The sequence below is a fragment of the Malurus melanocephalus genome, unplaced genomic scaffold (assembly GCF_030028575.1).
Source record: "Malurus melanocephalus ecotype Western Australia unplaced genomic scaffold, MMel_1.1 scaffold_555, whole genome shotgun sequence".
NCBI classification, from domain to species: domain Eukaryota; kingdom Metazoa; phylum Chordata; class Aves; order Passeriformes; family Maluridae; genus Malurus; species Malurus melanocephalus.
In genome coordinates, this window is record NW_026623787.1 from 247,464 (window position 1) to 259,891 (window position 12,428).

General features: G+C 43.9%; 1 long non-coding RNA gene across 1 annotated transcript in view; it reads right to left on the reverse strand.

The window, feature by feature from the left end:
- Positions 1-7,877: 7,877 nt before the first annotated feature.
- Positions 7,878-12,428, reverse strand: part of LOC130583100 (uncharacterized) — a 42,421-nt gene continuing 37,870 nt past the window's right edge. Inside the window, exons 2-3 of the long non-coding RNA XR_008966397.1 lie at positions 11,075-11,293; positions 7,878-8,371 (exon numbers count right to left, since the gene is read on the reverse strand). This is a non-coding gene — a long non-coding RNA (uncharacterized LOC130583100). The remainder of the gene's footprint in view (positions 8,372-11,074; positions 11,294-12,428) is intronic.

The following is a 12,428-nucleotide window of genomic DNA, read 5'->3' on the forward strand; positions in this document are numbered from 1 at the left end:
GAAGGGAAGGGAAGGGAAGGGAAGGGAAGGGAAGGGAAGGGAAGGGAAGGGAAGGGAAGGGAAGGGAAGGGATATTCTCACATTTCTATATCCTGCTGTTCAGAGAAGAATGTTTTGTTTTTCTTTATTCTGTTTTCAACAAAGTACTGGTTTCTGTTCTTGATGTGGCTGCTTTTGAATTCCATCCTACCCTRCAGGCATTGCCTTCATCTCTGAAATCAGCATACCTGAACCCACTTGGGTGTGGGAGGACATTGGCTTCCTAACATATTTTACCAAAATCAGGTACTGATCTGTAAAAATGAAACAGAACCCCAGACACCACCTTTTCACACATATCCTTTTTCCTTATCATGCTGCTCTTCCATGCCCCTCCAAGTCTGATACGGAAGGTAGGGAGGTGTCTGTATAGTCTCTGATATCTTAAAATACATCAGAAGTACTATATGGCAATAGAAGAAGGTACATATGTGTTTGTGTGCACTCATCACCCTTGCCTACCAGATGAAATATGCATGAGGGTCACTCAAGTGTTTATGTTCTTTCCACTGGCTGASCCTGCAAAAATGCTCTTGCAGATTATTGGGTAGAGTTGTGTGCTTTGGAGGTAAAGGGCATAAATGTTTTGACTGCATCCTGCATGCATATATTCATCCTGAGTATAGTTACACCAATTATTTTACCATCTGAAATCACTCAGCTGAAGGGTTCTCTTATTTGTATGAGCATCTAGTATAGGGAATGAATTTTCTTTGGTTCTATTTTGATACAGTCCACTAAAGGAAGAGATTAAGGTGGTAAACATGGCACAAACTATACATGTGCTCAGGTCTGCAGAAAGATGTGCAGGGAAACGAGTGAATAACACCACCCCGGGGAGCTGCGGGGAGCATTAATTCATGTGCTCTTCTGCTGGCTGCTGCTGATTGTATCCCCAGTGGAAATACTCCAGGTCACTCAAGAGGTGAGCCCTTATCACTTCCCCAGAGCACGGCAGTCGCTTTGCATCTCCCTGCTCCAGATGGGGCAAGTCAGAAAACTCTTGGAAAGGATGTGACTGTCAGGGGCACCAACCTGGTGGCAGCTGAGTTATTACAGGAAAATGGAGTACAAGCCTTGCAATGAGCCCAGTAAAAGCCAAAGGAGAGCATCATTAAAAGGTGCATTGTTAGAGACGCTTTACAGAGTGGTGCTCCCCTGAGGGGACGGGAGCTCTGACCAAAGCTCTGTCTTTCTTGCCTAAGATGGATTGGCAAGGAGACACAATCCAGAAAAAGTTGGAGCCAAGATTAATAGCAAAAGTACGGTTAGTAACTTCACAGAGCATATCCACAACATAATTTATGACAGCAAAGGTAGGCAGGGTATGCACCGTGGTAAGTGTTTGTATAAAAGAAGGGCAGTTCTGCAAAACAGGCTTATAAATACAAAAAATGAAAAATGAGGAGATTTTACATTTCCATAGTTGAGGAGATTTGAAGGCACAACWCATTCTTTATTTTTTACAGAAATAGCTCTCTCCATTAACTCTTCACAAGGGTTGGTTGCCCCTACAAGGAGATTTGAAATTTTTTTCTTAGTTGCTTTCTTAGAAATAGAGTCACTCACACCTCAGCGGCGGCAGGTTGATGTTTGATATGTGTAAGCAACTGGGAGCCCAAAGTAGATCTGTGCCACTTTCCTTTTCCCTTGGGCAGTTGAGAGACCAACTGACACCAAGTCACGGTACAAAATCATTCACAGACCAGGGCATTTAGAACTAGAAGGCTTATATATTGGAAAACTGCTGATCTCTTCCTCTTTCTTCAGTGCCTGCTTTACCCTTGATGGCAGCAAGCTAACCTGGGCCATCCTGRTAAATAACAGACATGAGGTGGTTTGATTCAGCCCTCCAGGTTTGTGAAGCTCGTGGCTTTCTCTCAGTGTCTCARGAGTACTTCAGTCCACCTTTCCTGTGGACCAGAATAGCCTCAGGTGAGCTTCTCTTCATCATGCAGCTTTGAGTGGGGAAGAGCAAAGAAGTTTTCCTTGCCTGCTTGCTAATACTTGTCATTATCCTGGACTTCCAGAGGACAGGCTTTGGCCTCTTCAGGGATCTGCTTGATTGAGCACTGYAGGATAAAGCCTTGGAGGGAAGAAGGACCTAGGAGAGCTGGTTGATATTCAAGAATCWCCTYGTCCAARCTCAGGAGAGAWGCATCYCAACAAAGAGGAAGTCAGACAAAAATGTCAGGAGGTCTGCATGGATGAAAAAATCGCTCCCGAGCAAACTCAAACACAAAACAGGAAGCAAGGACAGGTAGCCTGGGTGGAATACAGAGATATTGTCCAGGGATCAGGTTATGAAAACTAAAACCCTGATAGAGTTGGATCTGGACAGGGATGTCAAGGGTAACAAGAAAAGCTTCTAGAGATACATCGGTGATGAAAGGAAGGTGTTATGAAGAAACGCTTTACTCAGAGGATGGTGAAGCACTGGCAGAGGTTGCCCAGGATGTAGGAGATGCTCCATCCCTGGAAGTGTTCAAGACCAGGCTGGATGGGGCCTGGAGCAGCTCAGTTTAGTGAATGGCACCCCTGCCCATAGCAGGGGGGTTGGGACCAGGTAATCTTTGAGGTCCTTTCAAAGACTAACCATTCTCTGATTCTATGATTCATTCCATGACCTGATGAGATGCATCATGAGTCCTAAAGGAGCTGCTGGAGGAAGTTGCTAAGTCACTGTCCATCATATTTGAGAAGCCAKGGAAGTCTGGTGAAGTTCCCCTTGACTGGCAATGCAGATACACAACCCCCATTATTAAAAAGGAAAAAAAAATTAAACTGTGGGTCACCATTACTGAACTGTTTGGAGGGTGCAGGACTGCTCTGTAAGTCACCAAGAATGAGGTATGTGATGGAGTGGCAGTGGATCCCTCTGTATGTAAACATTGCCTTAGTTTAATAGCAGGGAAGTAGCTGGAAGGCTGCACAGTGCTCCAGATGAGCAATTAGCATGGCAGGGGTCATGACAAAACAGCCAGAGTCGGGAAGGTGCTATTTCCAGAGTCCAGCTACAGATCTCCTTTGCCAAGGCCAGGAGTCAAATGATCCCAAGAACGCTGGACATTAAAAAGCAAGTTCCTTGAAAGACATGTTCACTAAGCTGTCAGAGAGCTGTTAGCAGGGAAGGGAAGGCAGATAGACAGACTCCCACAGGGGCYTGAAGAAGCAGAGCATGCCTCTGTACTAGAAAGAGGTCAGAGGAGCAGCTAACCCTGCTACTGTGACAAATCCTACGTCTCAATCTCTTCTACACACTGGATTTTCCATCCCTCTAATCCTCTTTGTCACCTGTCCCCCAGGCCCCTGTTATTTTTACTGTATCTCTTTCTCGATCTGAAATAACCAGAATGGAACAAAGGTCTACAATTTATATAATGGCACAAAAATAATACTAAAAAGTGTCCCCCACAGAATCTGAGATGTAGACCAGCATAAAATAGCAAAGTTTTTAGTGAGCTGCCGGGGCCTTTTCTTTTTTCTAARTGGTTGCAGTTAATTCAGAGCCCAGCAATGCACATGGGTAGTTCAAATGTTGTCTCTCAGAGTACATTACCTTGTAGTTGTTCTGTGCCATCTCAGTGCCATCTCTCCTCACTGGTTATTGGAGGAGGTACCAGTGCAGCTGATGTTTTTCAGGAGGGTACAAAGTGAGGGCCATTTTGGGAGTTACAAGGTAGGGGTCTAGCGAAGCAGGAGTGGCTTCTAGGAAAGCACCAGGAGAAGCTTATGTAGGAAAAAGTAAACATATTTAAATTTCACAGTGTTGATATTTTTTGCTGCATTCACCACCTTCTTCTCTTCCTGCTCTGGGCAGGCTCACTGTGATTGAGGCACAGCAGCGTGCATAAGGAGTGACAATGYCACTGCCAAGGCTTCTGGCTTTATCTAGTTTGGACAAGTGGCATCTTGTGCAATTCCTTGGTTCCCAGTGCTGAAAGTGTTGGGAGTGTCAGCTGTAATTGCAAAAGGGAGTCTCCATCCTGAGCCCAGCATGGCTGCAGGAGAGCCAGGGCAGTACAGCTGTGACAAGCCACAGGCTCCTCTTGGACCCAGCCGGGCCATGGGACAGGTCTCCCTGCAATCACCTTTTTGAAGTCTTTCCTTCCTTCTGGGCCTGATCCTGTCTTCCCTGGGAACAGGAAAAATCTAATTTTCCCTTTTCTGTGCTCTCTCACCTCCTTTCTTCCACTGATGTTGCCAAGTTGTTGGCTTCTGCTGGTGATGCCTCCTGTTGGAGGCTGAGTGCCTGTGCTCCTGATGCATGGAGAGCTGGCTCCTCTCCACTAGCAGGACTCTTTTGAAAAAGGACAATTCTGGACAGGTCCAGCGTGAGTGCAGGCAGCACAGAAGTTTGCCTGCCAAGGAATGTTCACAAGCATCTGGCTCTTGAACAYCTCCCTCCTGAACCTGATATTGTGTAACACCAGTAAAAAGGAACCTCTTCTCCCCTTTTCGTCCCCCTTGCTCCACCCTCAGACTCTTCTACATCCATTTTCAACTTCTTTGTATGCTCCTCCTCCCACTGATGTCAGAAAAAGRAAAAATATGTAACATGCAGAAAAATCCAAACTATTGACATTGCCGCTAATTTCAGCAGTGACTCTTTCAGGCCCACACTGTGAGAACTAACTTTTATTGCTCATTATAAAACAATATCTCCTAATAGGGGGGTGCAGTGCTCTGTGCTGCCAATAAGGGACATTTAGCCCGGAAATTTGTGAGTGTAATTTATCGGCAAGCATGCCCCGTGCACACACACACAGGTAATGATGGTGTTAGCCGTCTGACAAATTACAGGGCCTTGCACATTTGACCTCCTCCCCTGCCCTGTGCKCGGTATCGCATCTCCCAGGGGGTTCATCCTGACATCCCACCTCGGAGCAGCTTCCAGCTGCTGCCATTTTGGATATTCTGCCTATTTATTTCTTTCCAAAGATCCTCCCTGCTCTCACCCCTGGGGTTATTYTGTTTTCACTGCTGCTGCATGCGGGGCTCAGTTTGGTGCCAAGCCTTGCTTGGGGATCAAATACCTTATAATTTTACTGATTAGAAATGTGAACTTTATAACAGTGGTGGAAAGGGGAGCAYCAAAGTCTTCTGCCAAGATATTTAGCTTTTGTTTTTAGCACTGAATACTCTYCAAATAGCAGACTTCAAAGCTGAGACCTTTTCCTATGTACAGGAAARTTATTCTGGACATTTTCTGAATTGGATTAAGTTTATTCATTTTTTTCCTTCTGAGCTGTGTACAGTTTACCTTACAGTAACCAGAGCTTGAAAAGTACAGCGATCTGAAAATGCTCCCAATAAAGTTTCAAAAGTGTTTGCAAGCATTTCCAAAATAGTTTTGCTTTAAAATATTCAGTATATAGTGTCTGATTCAGCGTGTCTTTTCTCCTGGATTTCAGTACAAGATAAGTACTTAACTGCTGAATAGTAATAGATTAAAGCACATGTTTAAACACTTTGCTGAATACAGTCCATACAAAATACATGATGTTGTACTGCAAGGTTTTTTCTTCACCCATTCAGGGATGAAAGGACACATTCACTAGTGGCTTTGACACTTATGACTAAATAAGGCATTGCACATTCAGATGGATAAACAATTTATGTCACACTATCCAATGTCCTCATGCTCTCCTTCTAATCTGTTTGTTTGTTTGGACATCTTTATCATAGCACTCAGCAAAATGCTTAATTAGACATGTTTGTATGGTAACGCGGTAGTCAATAATCTCAAATTACAGTGCTATGTTTTCAAAATTTCTAATATAAAGATGCTTGCATTGATAGTGCATGTTAGTAGGAGTCAATCCTTGACATATAGTCTAATTGGTATTTTGTGATTTTAATGACTAAAATTTGATAAATATCAGTGTTTGTCCTGCTTCTCTTCCTCAGAATGTTTGGTTTTTATTCTGACCATTTGCAGGCTTTTTTTCACTTGCTCCAGATTCCTTCATTTCTGCTTGGTTCAAGAAGAATCAGTTCCCATTCTCCGCTGCCTGCAAAGCAAAGGCTTCMCTTTGCTCTTCTGAACCTGCACATGGCAATTATAATCAGTAATGAAAAGTCAGCAAATAACAATTTAAACAGTTGCTTTTCAGTAGAATGAATGCTGGATCCTCTTGAGCAGGCAGGGCTGGTGATGAGCCTGTCAGTCAGGAACTCTCATGCTTGGCAGGCCGATTTACCTGTCTGATGTTCCTGCTCGTTCTCCATCATAAAATAAAAACACTTCACTTGTCAAACATCTTCCTTTTCTGGGATGCGTCTCGCATGCACACTGCTCGTCCATTTGAAACTCAGCTGTGCCTCTAGCAGTCAATCTGACAGCTCAGCCAGACTCTGTCCTAAAGAGATTTCCCAGTAACCCACTGAAGCATTGCAAAAACCTGGGTCCTGCACAATGAAAATATTTTTTTATGCACTATTTTTCTTAACAGAGAATTAACCCTTTGCAAAACACAACAGGAATTTTAAGTTCTTTAAGACAGGAAAAAAAACACTGTCTTCCAGACATTGAAATGTCCAGACTAATCCTGAATCCTCCCCCCTATAACTTGTGTTGAGCAAGCAAATCCAAGTGGTGCAAATGGTGGATTAGGTTCCTCCTCGACTTTAACTTTGGGATAACTCTTCAGACCATACTGCCTCACTGTTTCCTGACTGCAGCTATCAGCATTTTACCTTGGCTCAGCTCTGACACTGAYAGGCAAGCATTGTGGAATGGCAGGGACAGTCAGCCCAGGCTCCTGCCCCAAACTGAGGTGCCTGCATGGTTCTTCTCTCTTCCATGCTTTAGGGCAGCAAGAAAGGAAGTGAATGCAAAGAGGCTCAGTTTWTGCCTGTTCTTTCTAATTCAGGGTTAGAGGACTTTGCACAAAATTACAGAATATGCTGAGTTGGAAGGGACACACAAAGATCATTGAGTTTCCTACTCCTTGCCCTGCACAGCACCATCCCCAAGAGTCACACCATGTGCCCAAAAGTATTGTCCAAATGCTTCTTGAACTCTCTCAGGCTTGGTGCTGAGACCACTGCCCTGAGGACTCTGTTCCAGTGCCCAATTACCCTCTGAGGGGAGAACATTTTTTTAATATCCAACATAAACCTCCCCTGACACAACTTTGGGTTGTTACTTTGGGTCCTGTTGCTGGTCACCCCAGAGGAGAGATCAGTGTCTGTCCCTCCTCTTCCCCTTGTGAGGAAGTTGTAACTGTGATGAGGTCTCTCCTCAGTCTCTGCTTCTCCAGACTGAGTAGACCAAGTGATCTCAACCACTCCTCATTCGGCTTCCCCTCCAGAGCCTTCACCATCTGTGTAGTTCTCCTTTGGACTGTCTCTAATAGTTTTATGTCTTTCTTACATTGTGACACCCAAAGCTGTCCCCAGCACAGAGCTGCCCTAGCCCAGAGCAGAGCGGGACAATCCCCTCCCTTGCCCGGCCGGTGATGCTGTGCCTGATGCCCCCAGGACAGGGTTGGCCCTCCTGGCTGCCAGGGCACTGCTGGCTCATGGTCAACTTTCCTTTGGCCAGGACCCCCAAGTCCCTTTCCCTGGTGCTGCTCTCCAGCATCTCATTCCCCAGTCTGTCCACACACCCAGGTTTGTCCCATCCATTTGCAGGATCCAGCTCTTTCCCTTGTCGAACTTCATGTGGTTGGTAATTAATTGCCCAGCCCTCTAATTTGTCTCTCTGCAGGGCCTCCCTGCCTTAGAGGGAGTCAGCTCCTCCCATTTTTGTATCATCTGTGAACTCACTTAATATACCTTCCAGTCCTGCATCCAAGACATCTATGAAGGTGTTGAAGAGCACAGGGACAACCCTCATCCACCCCACTCAGTTATCTTGGTATCTAGTGCTTTAAGGAGASCTCCCAGTCTGGGCACAAACTGTTTTTTAATAGAGTTTCTTTCCAAAACTGAGTTGCCCATGATTGGCTTGTGCTCTGAAGCCTCAGAGTTTTTATCAGTTCTATTAGGATTTCAGGGAATCATGGGCCATAGGGCCAGATTTGTGAGAGCAGAGGTTGCCCGGTTTTATATATCTGGAGCTAAAAAACAAAACCACATCCAAGAAGCTTGGGGAATATTAATTATTAATTTAGCTGCTGACTTTTACATTTTGTCCCTACAGGCATCAGGAAGGATACAGAGTGACCAGACTGCAGTATGGTCMGTGTTTCTAGTGTGCACTGTCCTTTTCTCCCAGCAGGTTGGACTTCTGTCATTCCTTAAGCCATGCAGATCTTCCAACTGGTCCTTCCCTGCAGCTGCCCCAGCTGCAGCTCTCAGTAAAAAGCTGGTTTTTCTCAGGAATCTGGAAAATATTTTAAGACCTGAGGTTCCTGCCATGCAAACGAAGGTGTGTTACACATCTTGTTCTGAAAAATCACCGCCATTGAATTAATCAGACAGTTATTCATCTCACACTGTAATTTTAGCCTGTAAGCTGCTCATCATCTCCAGGTATGTTGAATGAACCAATCTCACATTTGAGAATTTGTCAAAAGTATAACTGGATGCAATGATTTTGACAAAGATTCCCCAGCATGGGATTTTACAATGYATGTTTCTTCCAGTGACCTACAGTAAGAGGACAACCTTAACAATTTAAACATCCACATTATTCCTCCTATAGTTTATACATCAGAAACAGAAGCATGGGATAAATTAAGTGATTTTCCTGTGTTCAGGACAGTTGGCAAACTGGACTGAAATCCAGAGTTAAGTTCATCAGCTGAGCAATATTGTCCACAGTGGAGACTCACACTGCACGTAAACTGGGGGGCAAAAGGGAGCACAAAACTGATTTCAGGAGATGACACAAYGCCTCTCAAGCTCAAAGCTGATGGAATAACAGGATGAACTAGCTGTAGAGCAAAGTATGGGAAGAATGAAAACAACCATTGACAACATGAAGCCACCTCTTTCCTTGGCCAAATGATGCTCCAATTAGCAGCTGGTTAATATTTTATATAACATATGTTTGAGCATTACAGTAATGTACTAGGACAAAGGGCATCAGTGTTTTGATAGGTGATTGAACTTTCAGGAGCAGAGAGGGAAGACAGAAGGGGATTCTTATTTTCAGAGTAAWTAAATGGATTGGTACACAAAATGTCCCAAAATTTTAATTTCCTATTTTTTCACAATTATATTAAAGACAAATAAGATGACTCTTATGTTGGCTGAAGACCTTAGCTTATGATTACTCAATTGAAAGCTTTTGCAGCTTAACAAATTACCACCCATCTGGTAAGCCATCCTTTCTAGCCCCATGTGTGCTCTTAGCCATCCTGATATCRTGAATTAAAGCACATCAGCATCAGTGGGTTGGCCTGTCCCTCAGAGGTGCTAGCACCATTTGTTTGGAAGGGTGACAGCACCCTTTGGCCAGGTGGTAGGAGCACACAGCCATCTGCTGAGCTTCTGAAACATGTGGCAGAAAGGACTGGGAGTTATTGTCAAATCTCCATCTTCTGCAAGATAGATCCTGTGGGGTGAGGAAATGACAGGAGCTGCAGTCACAAAGCTTTCTGGGATCTGACCCAGCAATACCTCTGGCAGACACCTATAGTCTCTCCCACATGTCCACGGCTGATAAATCACACCAAAGGCAAATAATAATGGCCAGCTGTTTGGTTCATTGGACGACGAGCACTTTCCTTACCAATTTCAATTACTTAATTGTTTTGAGAAGGCCTTTAATTTGCAGGCCGTACCTTGAGTCAGCCTGTGTGGACGGCGCTTGACGGAATCGATTCCCCACATTAATGAGAAGGGGCAGTGCCGTGGTGTTCTTGTAGCCTGCACTTTCAGACTAAACAGCAAACATCAGAGAGTGGCAGGACAAAGAGGGACAGTGGCATTGGAGACATTGATCTGAACTCTGTGTCTCATCGAATTGTGCGGGTTTTTTTTGCTGTAGACACAATCAAATATGCCAAACGGCTGCTAAAATGTAAATGTTAGCAGTCAAGGTCACCTTCCTAGGGACACCGAACAGTGTGCCCCAGGCAGGCCCCATTAGTGGCAGCACTGACAGCATTCCTATCACCATCTCCTCCCCCGGTTCTTTGCTCCGTGCTGAGAAATATTCCAGAGGCAAAAGGCTTTTCCATCTGATGCTAAAAAGCTGTTCCCTTTTCCCACCCAGCCTAGGCTCAAGTTTAATAAAAATCCTCATTAGTTGTCATCTAAATATGCAGGAGCTCCATGCCAAGTATTGCAGCTGAGTTAGGGAGAGCCAAAGCAGGTTCTAATTAAAGATGGGGCCAGAGCAAAACCTTGGGTCACAAGGCTCTACTTGGTGGAAATTTGGATCCAAGCTGTGAATGCCATTGATCAGGATGATCTCTTCACTCAAAGCCCTGGGTACTACCTGGCAGCATAATTGCAAACCCCTCAGAGCAGCCCTTTCATTCAGACACCCTGCATAACATGGTGGAGTTTCTCTGRCTGTTTGACTTTAATTAAGGGATGGGAAGCTTTAATTAATACAACATGACAGTGAAAATATAATCTGTTGAGTGGCCCCTGTTGTTTGTTCGCATGTTAATTTTGYWTTTTTTTTTTTTTTTTTAACACGCTTGTTTTTTAATTTTGTGCAGTTGTTCCTGAAAGCCACTAGCAGCAGCCACCAAGTGTTCCACAAGGAGCCCGGGGGAGCAGGGTGTTAATAAGTGCTGGGTTTGGCACCTGAGGAGGCACAGAGGTGCTTGGAGGTTGTATAAAACAAACAAGATAGCTGGGTTTTTCTGTTAACATGATCATTAGGGAAGGACTGAAAATCAATGATATCTTTTACTTCTGCCTTTATGTTTCAGGGTCAACAATGTACTGAGATAGGTGAGATCAACAAGATAAGGTTTGTCATATAATTTTCCCATGGTTTAGTTGTAGTAAAAGTGATTCTTTTTTAAAACGAAAATCTCAATTCAGCAGCAAGATAAATAGCAGTGAGGCCCAGAGTACAAAAGACAAATCCTGAATCTGAAACTGTGTGGCCAGCTATTCTCACCTTTCCTTGTAACTTAAAATGCAGAGTTGCTCCCATTTAAAACTTCYTTTTCTAGTTTCTTACTGTGCTGTTGTAATGGGATGTTCCACCTGCACCACAGCTTCCTTTCTGTCCAGAAGAGCTCTTGAGTTGCAAAATTCAGTGGCTTTGAGCAGTGGAGATGTTGGTGGCAAATTCTGAAGCTGGAGMTTGAACACATCATCACATTTTCACAAAGTCCTGAAAACACAGGTTCATGTTAGCACTTTGCTATTGACAAAATATCATCTTGCCAAAACATTTTTTTCTATTGAGCCTRTGTGTTTTGGACATGCTGAAAGTAATTGCATTGAACTTCATGAAAATGTCAGCAGAAATAATACTTCTCAGCWGATTCTCCTTGCCAGCAATACATAMAAAGTTCTAAGAAGTCTATGCAACTTCAAAGTTGTTTTTGAATGGCATTTGGGTTACACAGTGAAAAAGTAACCAAAAGTAATGTTCCAATGGTCTWAAAAATTCAGCTTCTTTTATTTTTTGCTGAACAGCATTTTTCCATCAATCACGTGGCAAGTCTCTGTCACAGAATTAGGAGCAGGTTGCAGGGATGTGACCACAGCCAGAGCTGCAGCTCCTGTCCTGCCACGTCTGTAGGTTCAGACAGTGYTTGTCTCAAGCTCTGTTACAAGCTCTAGTCAACCACATGCATGCTGAGCTATTAGCTGCATGCAGCACAAAGCACTGGGGCTATTGCTAATGGTAATTGTGTGATGTTGATAGCAGACTGGAACTCCAACAATCTTTAGGAAGCAGCTGAGAGCTAAAAATCGGAGCTGATGAACAAACATTAATATTTCCTTCAGTTGTGTGAGACTCCTGTGAAGATTTACATAATTAATCTTCAGCAACAAAACATTTATAATGCAGTTTAATAATCTGGGTGATAGACAGGYCATGTTAATTACGATCTTGCTTCCTGGTTTTAAAAGCCATTGTTTCCAGGCTCTTAGTTTAGAAGTGAATAGCTTGTATCAGCTTGAAGACAGCAAGTGTGCCGATGATTAATGCCTGAGTGCTTGGCACTGACTGGGAGCTGTGAGAGGGGTCCGGGCCCTTGCACTGCCACGGGCTCTACACGTGACTGGGGGGAGCCATGGACACATTTCTGCATTGCTGATATCCTCCTTGCTGATATCCCAGCAACCRATCTCTGTTACCCCAGTTGCAGGTTCTGTCACATCCCTCCTACAAATAAAAACTAATTTTGGGGCTCTGTTCTAAAATACATGTGTAAAATCGTGTGTGGGGCTTGCAGTTTTTCATAGGTTTTTTTTTTTTTTTTTAAAGATAATATTTTGGGGTTTTTCTTGTTTTT